Source organism: Lissotriton vulgaris, chromosome 5, assembly GCF_964263255.1.
Source record: "Lissotriton vulgaris chromosome 5, aLisVul1.2, whole genome shotgun sequence".
Classification (NCBI taxonomy): domain Eukaryota; kingdom Metazoa; phylum Chordata; class Amphibia; order Caudata; family Salamandridae; genus Lissotriton; species Lissotriton vulgaris.
In genome coordinates this window covers 1,177,898,096-1,177,919,426 of record NC_141693.1, presented here as the reverse complement: position 1 = coordinate 1,177,919,426, position 21,331 = coordinate 1,177,898,096, and the positions used below count along the sequence as shown (strand labels likewise).

At 45.4% G+C, this 21,331-nt stretch overlaps 1 protein-coding gene across 5 annotated transcripts in view; it reads left to right on the top strand.

The window, feature by feature from the left end:
• The window catches only part of ATE1 (arginyltransferase 1), a 513,860-nt gene that overhangs the window by 337,196 nt on the left and 155,333 nt on the right, over window positions 1–21,331 (top strand). The gene's annotated exons all lie outside the window — the stretch shown is intronic.

Below are 21,331 nucleotides of genomic sequence, written 5' to 3'. Positions count from 1 at the left end.
GGTAACCTCCAAATGGAGTCGCAGGCTAACAAAACTGTTAGCGTGTGCCTTTCTTTAATGCACATGCTACAACAGATCCTTCCGCTACTCCCTAAAGACTCGCGCTCCCTTGTAGTGAGGAATATAGGTCTGAGTAGGCAGGACTACTGCAACTCCCTGAATTTGGGAGCACTGCAATACATCTTCCAGGGGTTGCAGAGAGTCCAGTCTATGGCGGCAAAGATGGTGTTAAACAGGCAACATAGGTCCTCCACAATGTTGGCTTTGAGAGACCTTCATTGGTTGCCTATTAAAGAAAGGGTTCATCTTAAATCACTCTGCATTGTCTACAGAGCAGTACACGACTTGGGTCCTGTCCCACTGCAAGAGAAGTTTACCTGGTACAATCCCAAAAGGCAGCTCTGCTCCTCTAGCGCAAATTTGCTGATGACCACCAGATTTAGGTGCTCTAGGACGGGGGAAGGGCTTTCAGTGTGGCAGCCGCTCACTTATGGAACGAGCTGCCCAGAATATCAGACAAGCCAGCTCTCTGGCCGAGTTCAGAAAGAGCCTGAAAATTTGGCTCTTTCCTAGGATCGATCCTTAGCCCTGTCCCCGCTGTTATCCCGGTCTGTGTTTAGGTTGGTCTATTTAAGTCTGAGCGCCAGAATACCCGTAGGGTGGCAGTTGCGCTATACAAAAACGTAATTCATTCATTCATTCATTCATTCATTCATGTTTGTCCGCACATATGTGACCCAGTGCATTATGCTACATGAAGTCTTCCAATTGACATTTCCATTCTATTCATTGTGGTCCCTAGAAGCAAGTAATCACTTTGTTTATACTACAGTCTCAACGTATCACCGAAGAAGCTGAAATTTCCCCTTTTCCACATGTGTAGACAAGTGACATCGAGGTATCCTCCTTGACATTCGCATTACTTCCCTTGCTTATCCTGCTATTCTCAATGGATAGCATATTTCCCGCTGCCTTTTTCAATACGTCACTTGTCTGATGCTTTTGCCGGAGGGCAAAGAAACTATTCTCCATAGCTAACACATTCCCTGGCAAACATTGAACTTCTGCCTAGCTAATGTGTACTTCCCCCAGCTAATATATTGCCCGGCCCTAGTAAATCACTCCTTGTGCATTTGCCAGGACCTGTAATCTGGGGAATGCTGACCTGCTGCTCCATATGTCTTCATTAATAGTACTATAGTACTCTTCTGGGCTTTTATTTTACTGAATTGTTTTCCAAGATTCTGCACCTAGTCCCATCTCAAGTTATTTCACTAGCTACAAACCAACTTCTGCCAGGTCTGGTACTGGTTCTGGTTTGATAACTTTCGTCCCCACTCCATTGTCTTCAACTACTCTACCCCCATCCCTGGCATTCTGGCTACTCACCAAGCCCTGAGCCCGGTGAGCAATGACAAACTTTTAATTCCTCACCCCTAAAGGCTAAGTTCCTGGATATGGATTTAGCCTCCCAGAGAGGCAAGACCATGACTCTTATGTGAGTTTCGAAGAATGCGTGGAGAAGACCTCACAGACTTTGATTCACTTCCTCTGTGCCCTGATAAGTGACTCTGTGATTTGCCTGGTTTTCAAGTCAATGAAAACTTCTTGACCAAGGAGTAGGCTCGGACTCCAGCACTGGGGTACTCTAGAGGTCTTTAGTTTTTCTTCAGATTGCCATCATTGAATTTCCCACTGAAATATGGCAAAACACACTTTCACCCTAGCAAAAAAGGGGTGCGTGTTTTGTTTTGCACAGCCGCCTTTGGTCCCAGTCATGTGTGGTTTTCACTACCCTGAGCAGAAAAAAGATGCTCTTGCTTGAGCAACCGTAGCAGGTATTCTGGAATAGGAATCCAATTCATAGACTATGCAAACTCTTGTATTCTGACTGGATTATTCAGTGATGTTACCTATGTGTGATGCTAGAGAACAGAAGAAGCTGGGTCTACCTCTTCCTGGAGAGAGAATCCTCTGAGGATGTGGTTGAAGGGGAAACCACATCCAAGTTAGGTGCTTCTTTCCATTCTTTATAGAGGAGCTTGGGGCCCTATTCAGAATGTTGGCATGGACTTCGCACTCCTTTCTAACTTACGTGGCTCAAACCAAATTATTGTACCTATTATGATGGAAGTTATCTTCTGCCGCTGAATTTATGTTGAGCTTGCCCCAAGCAGCTGGCAACCACCCACAGGACATCGAACTTCCTAATATCGTTGGGGTTAAAATCTGCAATCAAATCTGACTCTGAATGGAGAGCCCAGAATTTCTGATAGAGAGTTCTAGCCGTAGATTCCACACCTTTTGAATATTCCCCAGGTGTCAGACTGAATCCGGAAACATTTCCTTAGTGCCTCTGCGCGCTGGACGGTGGTGCTGTGTGGCTCCGCACTGAAGCCGTTCTGCTCCAGAATTGACATGCTTTGCCTATATAGGTGCCACTCCTGTGCGCCTACGTCAGTTCCTTTCTTTTCACACCCACTGGACACAAGTACAGAGCTGCTTTTTAACTCTCAGAGACCCTTAACTCGATTTTTATTCTTCTCACAAATGTGTTTCAGCGTGCTATGGATGTCACCCCCTAAGAACTGTCACAAGCAGATGTCTATGACAGAGACCCTCCAGGTATGCCAGTGGTGTCTGGAGTCAGGCCTTGACTCCTAGAGCTGCAGAGACTGAAAGTCACTGAACTCAAAGGCGCTATTCCAGTAACACTCCTGTTCCCGGAGTCGAAGGAGCTGCCCTAAAGGCTGGTCTTTGTCGAGCTCCAAATCCTCAGGTAAGTACAGAAAACACAAGTCGAGCAGGAGTGCATGGGTAGCACCAACTGTCTCACTGTCAAAGTCAGCCGACTTTAGAGCCGATCCTGCGTCTGGTTCTGGCACAAGCTGAGTTTCCAGGGCCTTTAGCCATGCTGCACCTAATTGAAGTGTTCCTCCCTGCTATGCTCTGGCTCTTCGTTTCTCTACCGGCTTCCTTTGGCTTGCTTTCAGGTCCCACAGAACCAAGAGGCCTTCCAATTGGACTACCACCACTAGGCTCGCCCTCAGCATCAGCTGGACCCACTGAGCCACTTCCGCCCTCAGTTCCTGTTCTGAAGCCGCCCTTGGCACTCAAACCGAAGTCATGTTTGGGTACGACGATGCAGACGTCGCCTTCTGACGAGGCGGTTCCGAATGTCTCTTCCATTGCCACCTCAATGCCAGGCCTATTTCAGGCGATGCTGCGCCCGAATCTGACTGAGGCACCAGGCCCTACACTTGAACTTCGGCACGGTAGGCAACATTCATTGCATTCCCTCGGCACTGACTCTGACAGCAACTATGACCATGGAGATGAGTTTGCTAAGCCTATGCCGAGGATAATTAGTACTAGGACTTGCAGGAGGCTAGCGGGCTAGATAACTCTCCAAAGTCTATTTTCTCGCCTCCTTGCCCAGGCACAGAAAAATCTACCCCATACTCTAAATATGCGTAGGGCAGCTGAAATCCTTGATCTCCAGCCCCCACCATGGAGGTGAAACAAACATGCTGACTAAGGCCCTACAACTGGGTAGACTACTTCTGAGCCTCTTCTCCCTTTCAATGAGGCCCTGACGGAAACCGTTCCAGGGGTTTTGGCCAAACCTTGTATTGGCACTCCAGTTAACAGACAAATTGCCAGGCGCCATCAACCTGCTCCAGGCAGCCCAGCTGTTTTGACACAGCACCCTTCTCCAGAGAGCCTCGTCATGTAGGGTTCCACCAGCTGAACCTCCGGGAATTAAAGCGAGTGGAGAATTTTGGAAAATACCACCTCATCTGGAAATTTTTCCATATGACCGATAAATGCCTACTGTTTTTTGGGCCGTAACACTCATGCCCTTTGGGATTCTGTGGCACATATCCTTCCTGGGTACTGGAAGACCATTGCCCTGTTCTTTTGCATGTGATTTAAGATGGCTGTGATACAGACAAGTTCACAATGTGTTGTGGCTTGGTCACCATTGACTCAGCTGGCATCTATAGGCACCAGAGTTGCCATTCATTGCCGTGTGTGGCTGCGATCTACTGAGTTCTTGGGCTATGCCCAGCCCTCCCTGATGGACATGCTATTTGATTGGACATGCCTAACTGGGAACAAGGCTGACCGCTTCAAGGAGAGTAGGGCTACCACTCACTCTCGAGGTCTCTTTGCCCAGCCTCGCCACTCACAATAATTTCACTGGTTTTTTCATGGTTTTGGCTTAGGCATCGCTTGCTGCCAGCCTGGCCCACCTCCGCTGGGAACCTAGAAGTTTTGAGGCAGAGGTGCCCACTGCACCCGTGGCCAAGGTCAACATGCAGTTTAGCCCTCTGCCCCCTCCATCCGCCTTAGCCACATCTGCCAAACCTCTCTAGTGTGCCCTTTCAGGGATAGAGCCACCTGGTAGGAGGCAGAATCCACCAATTCTATCCAGGTTGGAAAGAGATCAAGTCTGGCTTGTGGGTCCTTCAGATTGTCTGCAAAGGCTATGCCTTACCCTTCATTTCATCCCCGCAGCACTTTTCACCGTCCACCCGGCAAATGACTGAAGGTCATATCTTCATTTTGTGGCAGGAAGTGCATGCCCTTTTTACCAAAGGATTGTTGAGAGGATGCCACTGCCAGAAGTAAGACATGGTTCTGATTTCCCACCACTTTCTGGTGCCCTAGAAGGACAGGTTTTCAGCCTATTGATGAAGGAGAAATTCAAAATGCTCACCCTCACTCAAGTCTTGTCTGCCCTTGACCCTGGACACTGCATGCTGACATTGGACCTGGATGTCGTTTATTTCCGTATACTCTTCGTTCCGCACTTTCGGTGCTACCTGCGGTTCTTGGTAGGACAGGATCAGTTTCTGTTCTCTGTGCTCCCTTTGGTCTCACCAGCGCCCCTCTGGTGTTAATGAAAATAATGGTGGTTGTGGCAGCACACCGTTAGAGGTCACAGCCTTCTCCTAGCTCGACGACTGGCTGTTGAAGCGGTGGACTCGCACCAGACAGATCCAACCTCCTCCAAACTACCTGGCATCCGTGGAACTACCTGGCATCCTTGGAGTTTACACCTGACTCCTTCTAAGACACTCCTATCAATTGGAGCCGATCTGAACCTGGTTCGGTTTTGTGCCTTTTCCCCGGAAAGAGAGTCCAGTGCATTCAGGTTATAATCCTGATCCTTCAGCCTCTGTCTTAGATTTCAGAGGAAGAAGTTCTGACATTGCGTGTTTTCAGCAGTGGTGAACAGATTGAGCCACGTGTTTCCCCATTTGCAGAAAAGACCTTGCTCTACCTCCAGGTGTAACCACCACTCATGATCCGCTAGGTGCCCTCACCCGGCAAGGTCTTGCTTTTGGCATGTTTTAAAGGTTATCTTTTGGCCTTCCTGCGATTACCTGATCAATCTTCATTATTTAAATCACCAGTTGTGATGAGGTTTTTGAAAGAGTTGCAGTTTGTTTCCCCTTTCCCCTTTTGTGATGCCCCAATGGGACCTCAATCTTGTCCCTACTTATTTGATGTATACTCCATTGCAGCTGCTCCACAGCTGTTCCCTATGGCTCCTCAACATCAAAACCATGTTCCTGGTTGCCATTACCTCAGCATGGCGTGTAAGTGAGCTTCAGGTTCTGAGTGTTCATCCACCATACAGCACCCTATTCTTTGATAAGCTGGTTTTGCGAACTAGGCCATTCTTTCTATCAAAAGTTGTAATGCCCTCCTACGTCGATCAAACCATAACCCTGCTGGCGTTCTATGTTCCGTCTCACCCCTCTAAAGAGGAGGGGAGACTCCATCGCTTGGACCCCAAAAAAGTGCTCAGCTTCTACATTGATTGTACCAAGGACCACCGGGTAGACTACCATCTCTTTGTGGGTTCGCCAGAGTGAAAAAATACAAGGCTGTGCTGTGCTTAGCATTAAGATCTGCTATGCGCTGGCTAAAAAGCAGCCTCTGGAAGAGCTGCATGCTCATTCTGCCTGGGCCAAAGCTGATACCACTGCGCTAGCGCTCAGAGTCCCTGTCCTAGACATATGCCAAGCATGTGGGCGTCCCTCCATAAGTTCAGAAAGCACTATTGTCTGGACAGCCAAGGACTTTTTGGTTGAGTCCATTCACATTCCCCTTCCAATTAGTTAGTGCTTTGGTATCTATTCAAAAGGTGAGGAATAGGAGGCTAAAAGTCCCTAGCAGAAGAAATAAGTTACCTACCTTCAATAACTCTCTTTCTGGTGGAGACTTGATCTAGCCTCCGATTTCTCACAGATCCTCCTGTCCTCCCTATTCTGTGATTGGACGTTATTCATTAATAAGATCCCAAGTCTAGAAATCTGTACACTGGTCTATCAGTTTGCTTTTGGAGCTCCACAATGGTGGTGCGGACAATCTCGAAAACAACTGACGTCACTTCGGGAGCAAAATGGTGCCTGCGTGGAGCCACTCAGCACCACGCTCTGGTGCACAGAGTTACTATGGAAATGTTTTCGGCTCTATTGTGACGCCTGGGGAATATTTAACAGGTTTCTACCAGAAAGAGGGTTACCCAAGGTAAGTAATTTATTAATTTGGACCACAATCCCGATGTTTCAGGCCTTGTCCCACATTTCAGTCTGGATGACTGAAAGGTTGCTGGGATTGCTGGCCCCCTGCATTCAGCTGTTGAATTATATCAGATTGCCTATGCAGGCTGTGCACTGGGACCTAAAGTTCCATGGGCAGAGCTCATGGGAATCCTGTATCCAGATTTTGGAGGAGACGGCAAAAGATCTGCAGAGGTGACTGCTGGACCACGATTGGGTCAGTGGCAGACCCCTCTCCCTAACTCACCCAGATTTCACAGAGGTGACAGATACATTGCTTCTGGGTTATGGACGCCATCTGAGAGAGGTGAAGATCAGATGCCTCTTGTTTCCAGCAGAAGCTGGACTCCTCATCGGCTTGTTGGGGTTGCGGGCTATTCCCTTGACATTGAATGCTCTACCGCACACTATCAGATGATGGCTGGTGCAGGGGCTCATGGACAATGCCACCGCCACTTGGTACTGCAACAAGCAGTACGGAGTCTTGGGTGAGCCAGGATATTTTCTGGTAATGAACAACCTGGAGAAATCTATAAACACCAGGGTGGACCAACTCAGCTGTCGACTCCTAGCCTGACTATGAGCGGCAGTTAGACCCAGCGCATCTACCATTAATGGGGAAATCTCTGACTCAATCCACTGTGGAGAAAGTGCAATGTCAGCACTTTTGTATGTTGGAGTTCCCAAGGAGAGACTTTCTGTTTCCATTCCTTCCAAAGTGGTGCTCTGGCCTCCTGTATGCCTTCCTTCTGCTGCCTCTTCCACCCAGAGTTTTGAAGAAAATCAGGAATGGCCACGCCCAAGTCACCCTAATGGCACATATTGGACCAGGAGTGTGTGATACAAGGAGCTCCTGGGTATAAGCATCTGTCCTTTGATGAAGCTGCTGCTTCTGGAGGATCTTCAGCTGCACCCAAGCCTGCACCATATGCATCTCTTGCGTAGAGATTGAGCGACGGTAGCGGACTGCATTTGACCCTACTTCTGAGGTCACTGATATCATCTTGGTGGTGAGACGTACCTGTATGAAATCTGTATAAACCCGTCGGACAACTTTGCATCTTGTTGCGGCACCTGTCAAATTGATGCATTGCAGCCAAGTTGTCTACAGTTTTGTTGTTTTTATCTCTTGTCCAGCAAGGACTTGATTTGGGCACTGTTGAAGGCTTTTTGTTGGCTCTTGGCGTTTTGTTTTATGGTTGTCTGGCCAGCCTACTTTATAAAAATCATGTGTTATTTGATTTGTGAAAATGTTTGCAGCACTTGTTTCTGCCAAAATCCTTTGTGATGCCACAGTTGGACTTGAATTTGAGTTCTCTCTTTTTTGATGTGCACCCCTTCTGAGCTTCTCCATAGTTGTTCGTTAAGGCTTCTGCTGTAGAAAAGGGTTGCGTTAGAAGCTATCCATTCAGGGCATTCGGTGGTCCCCAGAATGGGAGGATCGCGTATCTTTATATGCAGATGATATTCTGTCCACCTGACCTCTCCCCGAAAGTCCCTTGGTGTGGTCTTCGATGTCCTGGCCTCCTTTCGGAGAAATTCGGGACCTCAATCAACTGGGGGAAATCAGTTTTATTTGTATTGAGTGCAGACTGTCCCATACAAGTCAATAGGAAAGGTTTCAAATACTTGGGAGTTTTTATTTCTCTTGACCCAAAGGTCAGACATGCCCAAAATCTCCTTCCCCCCATTGCAGAGGCTCAGGAGTGATATTGCTAACTAGAGGAGGCTCCCGCTTTCGTTATTGGGCCGAGCATCCCTCTTTAAAATGATGGCGTTGCCCTGCTTCCTGTATGCCCTTCAGAATACTCTTGACGCTATGCCTGCTAGTTACTTTCATGAGGTCGAAAGTTTGCAGCAGCGTAGTCTCCTGTGGGAAGGCAGACCCTGTATTGCTCTAAACAAGCTAACGCTTCCCTGGCACGACGGGGCATCGCCCTCCCTGACATCAAGCAATATTATTGGGCTTCCCAGCTGGCTGCGATCAACCATGGCAATATGGCCCGATTGGTGAACCGGGATATGCTATGAATAAATGGCTTCTTCCCGGGGGTGGGTATAGCAGAGCCTTGTACTCAAAGCAGACAAAATTGGATTTGACGGGGCCGACCAAACACACTGTTCGTATCTGGCACGATGCTACGAGTTCCCTGGGTTGAAGAGATAAATTGACCGAGGCTACCCCGCTCTGGGACTCAGAAAGGTTAGGTAAGCTGTGGATGACAAAGGGGGTCGATAAGTGGGACCTTATTGGAATCTCCACCATTTAAGATATCTGGGGCAAGGGGAGGATTAAATCATTTGAAGAAATGCAGGCGGAATACGCACTAACTAACACAGAATATTTCCGCTATGCACAAGTCCGGCATTCGATTCACGCAGCACTGCCTGGGGATGCCGATCCCCCCGAGGCCTCACCTTTGGAGGATAGGATTTTTGACGGTCACCTCCCCGAAAAAACGATCTCCTTGATCTACAAGAAGCTAATTAATCACAGAGCTGATCCCCTTGGGACACTGAGAGAAACGTGGGTGCAAGATGGAATAGAACTTGACGACGAGGACTGGCAGAAGGCTGTCTCTTCCCCAAGAGAGGTCGCTATCCCAGCTCGACTAAGGCAGGTTCAGCTTAAGATATTGCACAGGGTTTATATCACGGGACCTCGACTTGTACACATGGGACTGTCTTATAATGGACTATGTAGGCGGAAGGGTGGCCTTACAGGCACATTTCTACAAATCATCTGGAAATGCGAACACATCACCTCCTACTGGCGCAAAATACACGACACTGTGCGCAGGGTGTTGGGGGTCTCCTTGATACAGGAGGCGAGGAGATGCCTCTTAAGCATATGGGAACCTACTGACCTGAATACCTCACAGACGCAATGGTCCACGTTGGGTTTCATGCTAGCGAAAAGAAACATTGCCCAGCTATGGGGACCCGAACAACCTCCCACCCTGGAAGTGTGGGAAAATGATTTAGATTGGTGTATGTTCAGGGAAAAAACTACATACCTTGCAAGGGGACGCCCTCACAAATGGTCACTGGTGTGCGGACCCTGGAATAGCTACAGAGGAGACATTTGTATGCCACCTAGGCATGCTGTGTTGGATGACCCCCCCGCCCCCCCTCCCCGTGAAAGTTCTCTTTCATTTGTGATTCATTTATCCTTGTAACCCCTGCTATATTATTCACAATGTGACAGTGACCTCTGTATTGTGATTCTTGCTGATACATTTGTTTAATAAAAAGAATAAAACAATTTTTTTGTAGTTTTAGCCTGGCTGTAATTGCATATTTTATCACCTGTGTTGTGTCTTAAATTTGTGGTTTTCCGTACCCATGATTGCCTCCATTTAGTGTGTTGAATTGTGGGATTTGCAGTCCAACCTCTGTAGTTTGGCCCTCTCATTCCTTGGTGTCAATTCTGTTTTCCCTCCAAATTTCTCCTTTGCTCTATGCTAAGACCTGTATGTTAAAGCAGTGCACTCCCACCCACCATTGTGTGTCCACAAGCCAGTGAAACCAGCCCCCTGCCCCCCACCCTCCCAGCAACAGGGATTTTTTCTACATTAGAGGGTGCTTCTGTGAGCTGTTTAAACTGTGTTTTACTAGGGCCTGTGCAATTCGGTTTTTTTCCAGCAGGGGGAGTAAAGTTTTATTCAAACAGTATTGTTAGATTTCAATTTAGTGACGCCCTTACCCGCTGAAGTCCAAAGTTTGGATTGAGCCTGTCTGTCTCCTAGAAGATTCTGAACAGGAGAAGCAGCTTCCAACTCCCTGGCCAGTAAACCTTGTCTGAGGTTGCTGGGACCTTATATGGTCTGCTAGTGGTTGGTACATGTCTACACTGATTGGTGGTTGTATCTGATGTTTCTATTGGATTAGGGTTAATGTCCTCATTGGTTGGGTATTTGAGGGTTCTGATTGGTTTCTGGTTCTGTGATTCAATCATTGTAGGGTTGGGGCTAGGGTTAGGATTTTCATTGGAAGTAGGGACTAGGGCTTCCTAGGTTATTGGTTGTTGGGAGTAGGGTGGGGCTAGGGTAAGACCTTTAATTGGAAGTAGCGATTAGGGCTTCTGGTGTGATTGGTTGCTGGACTAGATGTCGGACTTAGAGTAGGGTTAGGCTTTCTATTGGAAGTAGGGACTAGGGCTACCTGTGCCATTGGTTGCATGGACTTGTTTTGGGACTACTGGTAGGGCTAGGGCCTTTATTGGACATAGAGATCAGGGTTTTTGAACTGATTGGGTGCTTGGACTAGGGCTAAGATTGGCTGTAAGGTCCTGGTCTCCTATTGGTTCTAGATTTTAGGGCTAGTGTTGTGATTGGATAGTGTTAGGACTAGGGTTCCCATTGGCTGAAGAGGTCACCTGATTACTAGGGCTATAAAAAAGGCCAGGCTTAGGGCGTCTCAGCCCGGGCGTCGAGGCTAAGGGCAGAGAGGACAAGGGCAGTTTCCTGTTTGAGCCTGTTAAGGGCAGAGAGGACAAGGGCAGTTTCCTGTTTGAGCCTGTTAAGGGCAGAGAGGACAAGGGCAGTTTCCTGTTTGAGCCTGTTCGAGACTGGTCGGGACTAGTACCAGAAATGCTGCCCTTTTTCTCATTTAGCAATAACCAGCCCACTCCATCCACAAATAGAGCAACACACTCACACCAAATGTACACCACGCACAACACTGCACAGATTAATGTACCAGCCTGCACTACAAACCTAACCAAACCACATCTACACACCCTACTATCCCAACTACCACATATATCCACCATCACCTACAAACAGTACACAACTCTATCTTATACCACTAACCAATACACTCATCACTAACAAAACGCCAATCAACACCATACATAACTACATCCCATTCAGAGACACACTCCCTGCTGCTGTAATTACACCTAACAGACCACCTTTTATCACTAACAAACGTATAATCATCCTTCCATCAGTTGTCCAACAAACACCCTCCTCTCCCTTCTACCATAATAACACTAACGCACAACACACACACACTGCACACCACCACACTTTGTAACTCTTGCAACAAACCAGTCTAAGATAAACACTCTCACCTCTACTTTGTTCCCTCCTACACACAACATACACTCTACTCATAAACACATCACCACCCCCTCTACGTCACATCCTCCTCTCACAAACAATACTACAGAACCAAATCCATTGCATGAAACATACACATCAGCACCCTTTTTCACTACTCCTCAAAAGCAAAACATATCATACACACCAGCATAACAAGATCTTCAAAGCGCAACACCTCATAATACTTATTGTCACAAAATACAAACATATACCCACCTTTCAAACCACACAAAGGAACAAACTCCAATGCCAGGCTTTCACTCTTCCACCACACCTAACACAGATACAGCAATACAGCACCTCTCTTCTAACCGCCTCTCATCCATTGGACAATTTAGAACATTACTACATGACCCACATGATGCACCACCTCCCCTGACTCATACACCTTCCGCCTTAAACACACACAAAAAATATAAGCAACATACCACACTTCACAACTTTGCTTCCCCATGTCTACTTCACGACAATGTTACACCACAAAAGCAACACAGCACTCAAACTCACTCTCAAACACCATCTCCAGCACATACACATGCAGACTCATCAAAATGCCTTCTTAGCATGCTGGATGAGGAACAGGATACAGAACAGCTACACGATTGCTATCCTAATACAGCCAATACCAGCACTAAAAACACACCTGCTACAAAACCATACAATACTGATCACTCTTCTACCAAACAAAGTTTCACTATCACCAAAGGCCACTCACTAAACTGTCTACTAATAAATGCTCAATCCCTCTCTAAAAACAAGCATCACATCTACAACCTTCTCACCGATGCAAAACCAGACAAACTATTCATAACCGAATCATGGTTGGGAGAAGATTGGCTCAAGTCCTGCATGAAGCCATTCCTCTAGGCTATCAAATAATCACCCAAAATGGTATAGCCAAAAAAAGAGGTGGTCTAGCTGTTGTATTCAGGCAAACAATACATATCACTAAAATGGACAACATCTCCATAAAGAATTGTGAAGCTCTTCTAACAAGATGCAATCCTACACCGTCTTCCTCCTGTAACTTCCTACTCCTTTACAGACCTCCACCTAGCAAGGCAACATTCCCAGATGCACTTCTAGACACAGTTTCAAACCTGATAACAATACACTCCAACCTATGCGTTCTGGGTGACCTTAACATTTGGTTTGATAAACCCAATATGACCCATCCAAAAACTATAATCACCAGCCTAGACGCATTGAACCTGCATCAGATTGTCCACAATCCGACACACACCGCTGGACATATCATAGATGTCATTTTTGCTAATACTGAACTAGTTACTTTTCAAACTATAACTCCAGTCACATGGTCAGACCACCACTTGCTTGCCTTCCAACATAAAACAACGCTAAGCGACTCACCTAAAACTACCTTACATCCATCCACTTATCGGCAGTGGAACAAACTCAATTTGGAACACTTGGAAACACAACTAGCATCCAGTACAAATCTGGAAAGCCTAAATTCTGTTTAAAATCTATACGAGTGGCTACAAGAAGCTTTTGACATCCTGATACCACTCAAAACCACACAACAGAACAAAAGAAAAAAAGCGCCTTGGAGAAACATAGAAATAAGACATAAAACAACAAATTAGAAATCTGCAACGTACCTGGCTCAAAACAAACGCCAAACAAGACAAACTTCACCTACAGAAGATTAACAGATTATACAAGTCTGCTATCAAGAAAGCTAAGAAAAGGGACTTTTCAGACAGAATTCAAAACGCTAAATGTGCAAATAAAGAATACTATAAAATACTCAATGAATTTCGCAATGTACAAGGAGTTTATCAGCTGGCTGATAACAGCCTTGGACTCTCTTGCCCCCCTTAAAAAGCATTATGAGGCAAGAAAACGTCCTTCTGCCCCCTGGTTTACCGAGAGATTGAGGAAACACAGGCAGGCCTGCCGACAGCCGGAAAGAAAATGGCGGGCGGACTTTTGTAGAGTAGAAAGGGAACGGCATAAAAGCCGGCTAAGGGAATATAAGGAAGCTATTAGAGAGGAAAAGGTTTCCTGTTTTTTAGCCATGACCGAAGCTACTAGATCTTCTAGGGAACTTTTCTCTATTATCAACTCCCTCTTAGTCCCTGCGTCTAGTTCCAGCACAGAGGCTTCCCAGGATTTCTGCGAAAAAATGGCAGACTTTTTTTATACCAAAATAAAGGACATTTATACCTCCCTAGAGAATTCAAATCTTGGGAAGGGTAAAACATCTCTTCTTCTTGATCCAGTGAAAGTTCCTATGGGGAACGGTCACCTGCAATCTTTTCCACCTATTCGTCTAGAAGAAACTGAATCGCTGTTAAGTGGGATTAGGTCTGGGTCCCCATTGGAATTGTGTCCTCTTACGATCCTGAAACTGGGGAAAGAGGTAGTTACATCTCCTCTAATGACTATCATCAATTCCGCCATCTCTGCTGGCCATTTTCCCACCGCATGGAAAACTGCAGTGGTAAAACCCCTGCTCAAGAAGGCCTCCCTTGATCGAACCGAATCTAACAACTATAGGCCCATCTCTTTGTTGTCGGTCTCTGCCAAAATCCTGGAAAAACATCTTAACCGCCATCTCAGTTGCTACTTGGAGGAATATCAACTGCTCGATGGTTCGCAGCATGGGTTCAGGAGGGATCACAGCACAGAATCGGCATTAACCGTTGTCTTTAACAACATTCGGCAACAGGTTGATGCTGGTCATACCACCTTGCTGATCCTCCTTGACCTGACAGCAGCCTTCGATATGATTTCCCCAAGTAGGCTGGTTGGTAGGCTCCAGGAAATAGGGATAGAGGAATCTGCACTTAGCCTTTTTTCATCTTTCCTTATGGATCGGTCACAGATAGTTAAGATGGGTCAATTTTGGTCTTCCCCCAAGAAATTGTTTTGTGGAGTACCTCGGGGATCCTCATTGAGTCCTACTCTCGTCAATATCTATGTAGCCCCGCTTGCTGCTGTGGTTAGGTCTTTTGGTTTAGAAGTCCTATCCTACGCTGATGACACTCAGATTCTGATTTACATCACAGAGAGTGTCTCAGCGGCAAATTTTAATAATTGCATGCAAGCGGTTGCTGCATGGATGGTGGAGAATTATCTTCGACTCAAAGGGGATAAAACTGAGGTTATAATTTTTGGAGACAAGCAGGATATTTGGTCAGAGGCCTGGTGGCCTGTTTCTCTAGGAGCCTGCCCTGTGCCCTGTCTAAGTGCCAAGAACCTAGGCATTATTGTAGACTCCTCTTTGTCATTAAAATCACAAATAAATAGAACGGTTGCAACTTGTTTTGGGATGATAAGGACTCTTAGAAAGATCTTTCGTCTTCTCTCCCTTACAGCTCGGAAACAGGCAGTGGTCGCCCTTGTGGTATCCAGGTTGGATTAATGCAATGCACTTTATTTAGGAATAAATAAGGGACTCCTGCATCGTCTCCAACTGGTCCAGAATGCAGCGGCTAGGCTGGTGATGGGTCTTCCTAAATTTCATGTGGTTTCATCCACCATTAGGAGCCTTCATTGGCTCCCGCTTGGGAGGAGAATTGTGTTTAAAGCCCTATGTATTGTACACAAGGCCTTGCACAACAGGGGTGCTGAAGGCATTAATAAACTGTTTCACAGATACATCCCTAGCAAGAACCTGAGATCGGCTAGTAGGAATTGGGTAACAGTTTCCAGGTTTAGGAAAGCCAGATTGGGGGGGGGGGGCTTTCTCGCTGCCGGGCGCCAATTTGTGGAATCTGCTTCCTCCCTCAATCTCCACTTTGGAACTACATTCTGCCTTCAGGAAATCCTTGAAGACACGGTTTTTCTCTTGTTCCAGTCCTCATCTCCCGTAATCTTTATGATTTAGTAACCTGTGAACTTTGATACACTGATCCTGTCTGCAGCGCCTTGATGCCTTCGGACTAAGTTCACGCTTTATAAGTTTTATATTCATTCATTCATTCATTCAACAAAAAAGCTAGGAAAAAGGACTTTTCAGACAGAATTCAAAATGCTAAATGTGCAAATAAAGAATTCTATAAAATACTCAATGAATTTCGCAAACCAAATTGCCTAGAAGGAACTCATCCTGTTACTCAAGATTTCACAGACAAACTGGCAAATCATTACACAGACAAAGCAGACACATTGGAATCATACTTAAAACAGAAACAAAGCACCACCACTAACCCTTGTACAAAACAACAATCCAAGAATGCTCTAATCAAGCCTCTCCGTTCCTTCCGACACATCTCACACAATGAATTTATGGACCTGGTCAAAGCAAGCAGGTCTGCCGGCAGCCCTTCTGACCCCTGTCCGCCACAAACTTTCAAGACAATTCTCTTAACAACCTCTGCTGCCACTCCAGTAAGAAGAATCATCCATGATTCCTTGATTACTGGAATATTTCCAGAAGAACTCAAAAAAGTCCTACATACGCCCTTTACTGAAGAAAACAAACTTAGACCCGCTGAACTCTGACAACTACAGTCCCATTACAAATGGACCATTCCTGGTCAAACTGATGGAAAGAGCAGCGTTCACCCAGATGTCACAATTCATTGAATAGAATAACATACTTTCAGACTTCCAAACAGGATCTGCCCTCCTTGCCATCTGGGATGACCTAAAGAATACAGTTGACCGCAATGGGGTTGCTGCGCTACTCCTCTTGGACCTCTCAGCTGCCTTTGACGCGGTTGACCATGACACTCTGAAACAAAGACTCTATGAAGCCGGCATAGAGGGAACTGCTTTAGACTGGATAGCGTCCTACCTTTGAAACAGAACTAATGTCATCCATACCCCACCTTTCTCGTCCAAACCATACTCCACAAAAGCAGGGGGTCCCTCAAGGTTCTATCATCTCGCCCATGCTTTTCAACATTACATGAAGTCATTACCAGTACTGATCAATAAATTTCACCTCACGTGCTATAACGATGCAGATGACACGTAAATACTCCTTCAACTGGAATGCCCCAAAGACATTGGAAAATCACCAATTTTCAGCTGTCTCAGAGCCGTGGATAAGTGGACGACCTGGAGCCATCTCAAATTGAATGCTTCAAAAACTGAAATACTCATGTGTGGCGATTGGAAACATTACAACCCGCTTGCCGCATGGCTGATGAACTGGGATCACTGCCTAAAGTATCGAAGGAAGTAAGAAACCTCGGAATGACCATAGACTCCAAGCTCTCGATGAATGCCCAAGTGGATAAACTAGCAAGATCAAGCTTTACTACTATAAAAACGCTGCGAAGAATTTTCCCTCATTTGGGATTTCCACACAAGGTCCAAGCTACCATCTCCCTTGTTCTGCCCAAACTCGATTACGCCAATAGCCTCTACCACGGATCACCTTTAACGACCATGAAAAGACTACAACGGATTTAGAACTCGGCTGCCAGACTACTCTTGCATATCAAACCGCGAGACCACATCTCCCCTGCCTTGAAAGCCATGCATTGGTTACCGGTTGCCAGAAGATCCACGTTCAAGCTACTTTGTATCACCCACAAAGCAATACATGGAATGGGACCGCTCTTCATCAGGAATATAATCACCAAACACATTCAACAAAGGAACCTCCGCTCTAAAGGAGCATCTCACCTCAAAATCCCACCATACAGGAAAAAAACCATGGGTGGCACATCCTTTTCTGTTTAAGCAGCCAAACTATGGAACTCTTTACCCCCCAACATATGGTCCACCGACAACCACCTTATCTTCAGAAAACTACTCCAGATTTGGCTCTTCCCCGCATAAGCACCATACGCAAAATGAAATTTACAGCATATCCCTCTGTATACAAGCATTTTTTTTCACTATAGATATGTACCTATCTGTGTGTATTACTTTGTATAAACATGTTAAATAATTATGTTGTTGAGAGAAAAAATAATAAATAAATAAAAATCCTCTTCGGTCTACATGTACATACTTCCATTGTGCATCTATGTACCTTCCATGTACTTGGATCTGTGTGTCGGTTACTTTTCTCCTGAAAAAGCATATCCAATGCACTACCCTATTTCTCATCCTGTGCCTCTATCAATATATTTAATCTACATATACTTACCTCCTTTATGTATCTATATACTTTCAATGTAATTATGGATCTATACATTTATCACTTTCTTCTAATTTAGCATTTCCAAAGCACTACCAAATTTCTCAGCCTATACTTAGCTCAATATATCTTCTAGCCCAACCTTCTGGCTCATCTTAAACTTCTTCTACTACTCCTTCCAATGCACTACCCTGTCTCTCATCCTATACATCTATCAATATATCCTCTACATCCACTCTCTCATTTATCCAAAACCTCATACCACTACTATGATTGCCAAAATAACCCTTTCTAGACTCTCTCCTACTCTACCCCTCCTTGCATCATCTGACACCTCTTTTACTATACCGATCCCCTAAAACAAACCTTTCCAAACTCTTTCCTCTGAGTCCTCCCCTCCAAAACTCATTTTTCTCATCCAATAGCCACCTCCAATTGCTAAGACCTAAAAAAAATATATATATTTCACTCTTTTATCCCTCCACTATCCTTTTCAATCGAAATTAACAGACTAACATGTTCACTTCTCAAATTCCATATTAAACTATACTAATATACTACCCAAATAACTGAATACCATATCCACTACTCAAATTACTTGATATTTTTTTATTTATGTTTACTATACTAATTTTCAACAGTAATTCTTTATGGGTTCCGGAGTGGCGTGCTACTCACCAGAAAAGCGATTCAGGGGTAACAAGTGCTATATGAATGCAAATCTTTCTTCCCCTTTTATCCCTCCGCTATCCTTCTCACTCCAAGTAACTGACTAATATCCACCACTGAAATAACTTCATATTTCACCATATTAATTCACCACTAATCCTTTGTAGGCTTCCTGAATAGCATTCGTCAACAAGCGCTATATAAATACAAACCTTTGTCCTCCTCTATCCTTCTGCTATCATTCCAAATCCAAATAACTGACTAACCTATCCACCACTTAAAATGTACTTGCATGTTTCACTATACTAATTCAACACTAATCCTCTAAGGGTCCCGGAGTAGCATGCTACTCGCCGGACAAGCGCTACGACGCCTCGTCAGGGTGTAGTAAGCGCTATATAAATGCAATTACAATACAATACAATACATCGGGCTGCTGACCTCCTTCTGGCATTCTTAGCTCCACAATTTCCGCTGAAGGAGCGAGACTCCATTGTTTGGATGCAAGAGGGCACTAAGCTTTTATATAGATCGCACCAACGTAAATCAGATGCATAATCTTCTCTTTGTGGGGCAGTGGTCCACTGGTCCTTGCCAAGAAAGGAGCTACCAGAGTCAATTTTCAGACATTTCCAGAATCAAGTCACATGGGTAAAGTTTTAGATAATCCAAGCAGGAGGTGCAGGAATGAGATAATGAGAGACAGTGAAATTGGGAGGTTGTGTGTCCTTCAGGTATATAAATATGAGGTTTGACAATAGCACAAGTCTTTGTAAACAGCGAGTTTTGAAAATCACTTCTCAAAGGCCTGTCTTGCTGGGAGGCAAGAGCTTCTGGTCAATGCTTCAGTATGGCCTAATTAAAAAGTGACTACTGCATGTTAACCATTATTTCAACGAAATATCAACAACACAACAGGACAAAGGAGGGAACTTATGAAATGATAACAGTGACGTTTTCATTATCGCTAGTAGTATGCCCCTTGGGCTGTGTTGTATTAGGGTTTTTGGATACATCTACTGGTGTTCGCTGTTGCATCTTTTTTTTCTTGAAATGAGATACGTTTCATAATCTTTTATTCGGTTACCACTGGTTTGCAACCATAAAAAGTACATCATTTTAAAAAACTTTTTTTTAAAAAAGCAATCAATATCTTCTAAAGTAAAAAGAAAAAGAACATTTATAAACTGAGAAGACAGTATAAAACGAAACTAAAAATTCTAAAAAGGGATAAAAAAAAAAATGATGCGGCTTTATGTAAAACAACGAAAAAATGAGATACATGATAATGATAGCACAGCTTTTGTACCACTAAATCCTTCCATGGATTGATAATGGGATTGTTTGTTGAATGGAGCATAGCTGATGATGTGTGATCTATGTATTTCCAAAGGCTCATTGCTTGTTGAACTTTGAAAATGTTAAGGACGTTTTTCTATCCACTCTCAAGGTGTATCATTTATTTGCTGTTCTTGAAAACTCAATCCATCTCGCCCCTTCAGATTTCTTTCCCTTTCTTTAAATTACTCCCCCTCTCTCCTCTCCCCTTTCTGCTTTCCTAGTTACCCACCTTACTCGTCTGTGTTCAGCTTTCTAGTGTGTGTTTCTCCTATTCTTCACTTTTGATTCTTTACATAGTTTATCCTCATTCCCACTTTCCCATAATGACAACTCCTCCTCCCATTCCACAACACACCCTCAGTGCACCATTCCTTTAGCCGCTCATTTCCCATCACTCCTTTCGTGATTCTGCCATTTGCATTACCTTTGTACCCCATGCGCCCTTTTGTTCGCGTTGTTCGTTCCTCTTTGGCCACATTCTAGACCACCTTTTCCTGTGCCTCAGTCCCTTCAGCTGCACTCACTTTGTTAGACCTTTCCTCGCTTTGATTCAATATTGCATTTAATCGCCTGAATCTGCACTCGGTTTGTTCGTCCAGGTGCCTCGCATGGGGCACTGAAGGAATCGAGTGCCGAATACCTGGCACGCTCAGGTGCTTGGGATGGAAGCCATGGGGCCTACTGAATAGCAGTCAAAGTGCGCGCTGTCAAGTAAGCAGCGATTTACTTCCATTCATCCTCCTGACAAACTAAACAGTCACCCGCTTTTCAACCTGTACCCTCCTCCAATAATGTTCATTTCCCATTGACCTTATTGGGATCAGCCTTTTAAATGCCTGACTTTTTGAGGCGAGAGTTGTGCCAAAGCTGCTGTGTGCAGAAAGCCCGTGAAAGCGCTGCGGTGGGCCGCTTTCCTTGCATTCCTCCGCATTGGAACACCAGTACTTATTACAATTTATAGGAAAAGGGCTTTTATCACCTCATCAGGCCTGCTGAGGGCTCACACAGGCTCTTCTGTGCGGGGTCAGGCTGCCAGCCCTTCTCTGCCCCCGCCGCTCGCGTTTTATGGGCATTCTTCGAGGCCTGAATTACATTTTCTTTGCCTGCACTGGCATATGTCTTCGATTAAAATACAGTTAGGAGTAAAGGGGTGTACACATAACCGGCGGGAGGAACGGAGAGACGCTGTTTTGTAAAAAGAAGTCATGCCGGCCGCGCGAGCTCCTGCAGGAGGCGGGCACGTGCCGGTGTGAGGCTCCCCACAGCTCCGGGAGGGTCGGACCTGAATGTGGGGGGCGGGGGAGGGGGTCGTCGTTGCTGTGGACTGTACCCACGCTCGCCAACAAAAATTCTGTGAAAGTGGTAATTAGCATTGAAATGACTCCATTAGTAATATATAACCAGTGACCTAACAATGATATCACAGGAAATTATATCACGCTACCCACGTCAAAGCGCGGGAAGTAGTCCGAGAATACAGCTGATAATAAATAAAACGAGCTCATTGGGTCTAATAAGATACTGCGGAAAGCAAACGAATCAAGCTCTAACCAGCCCAGACCCTGTGT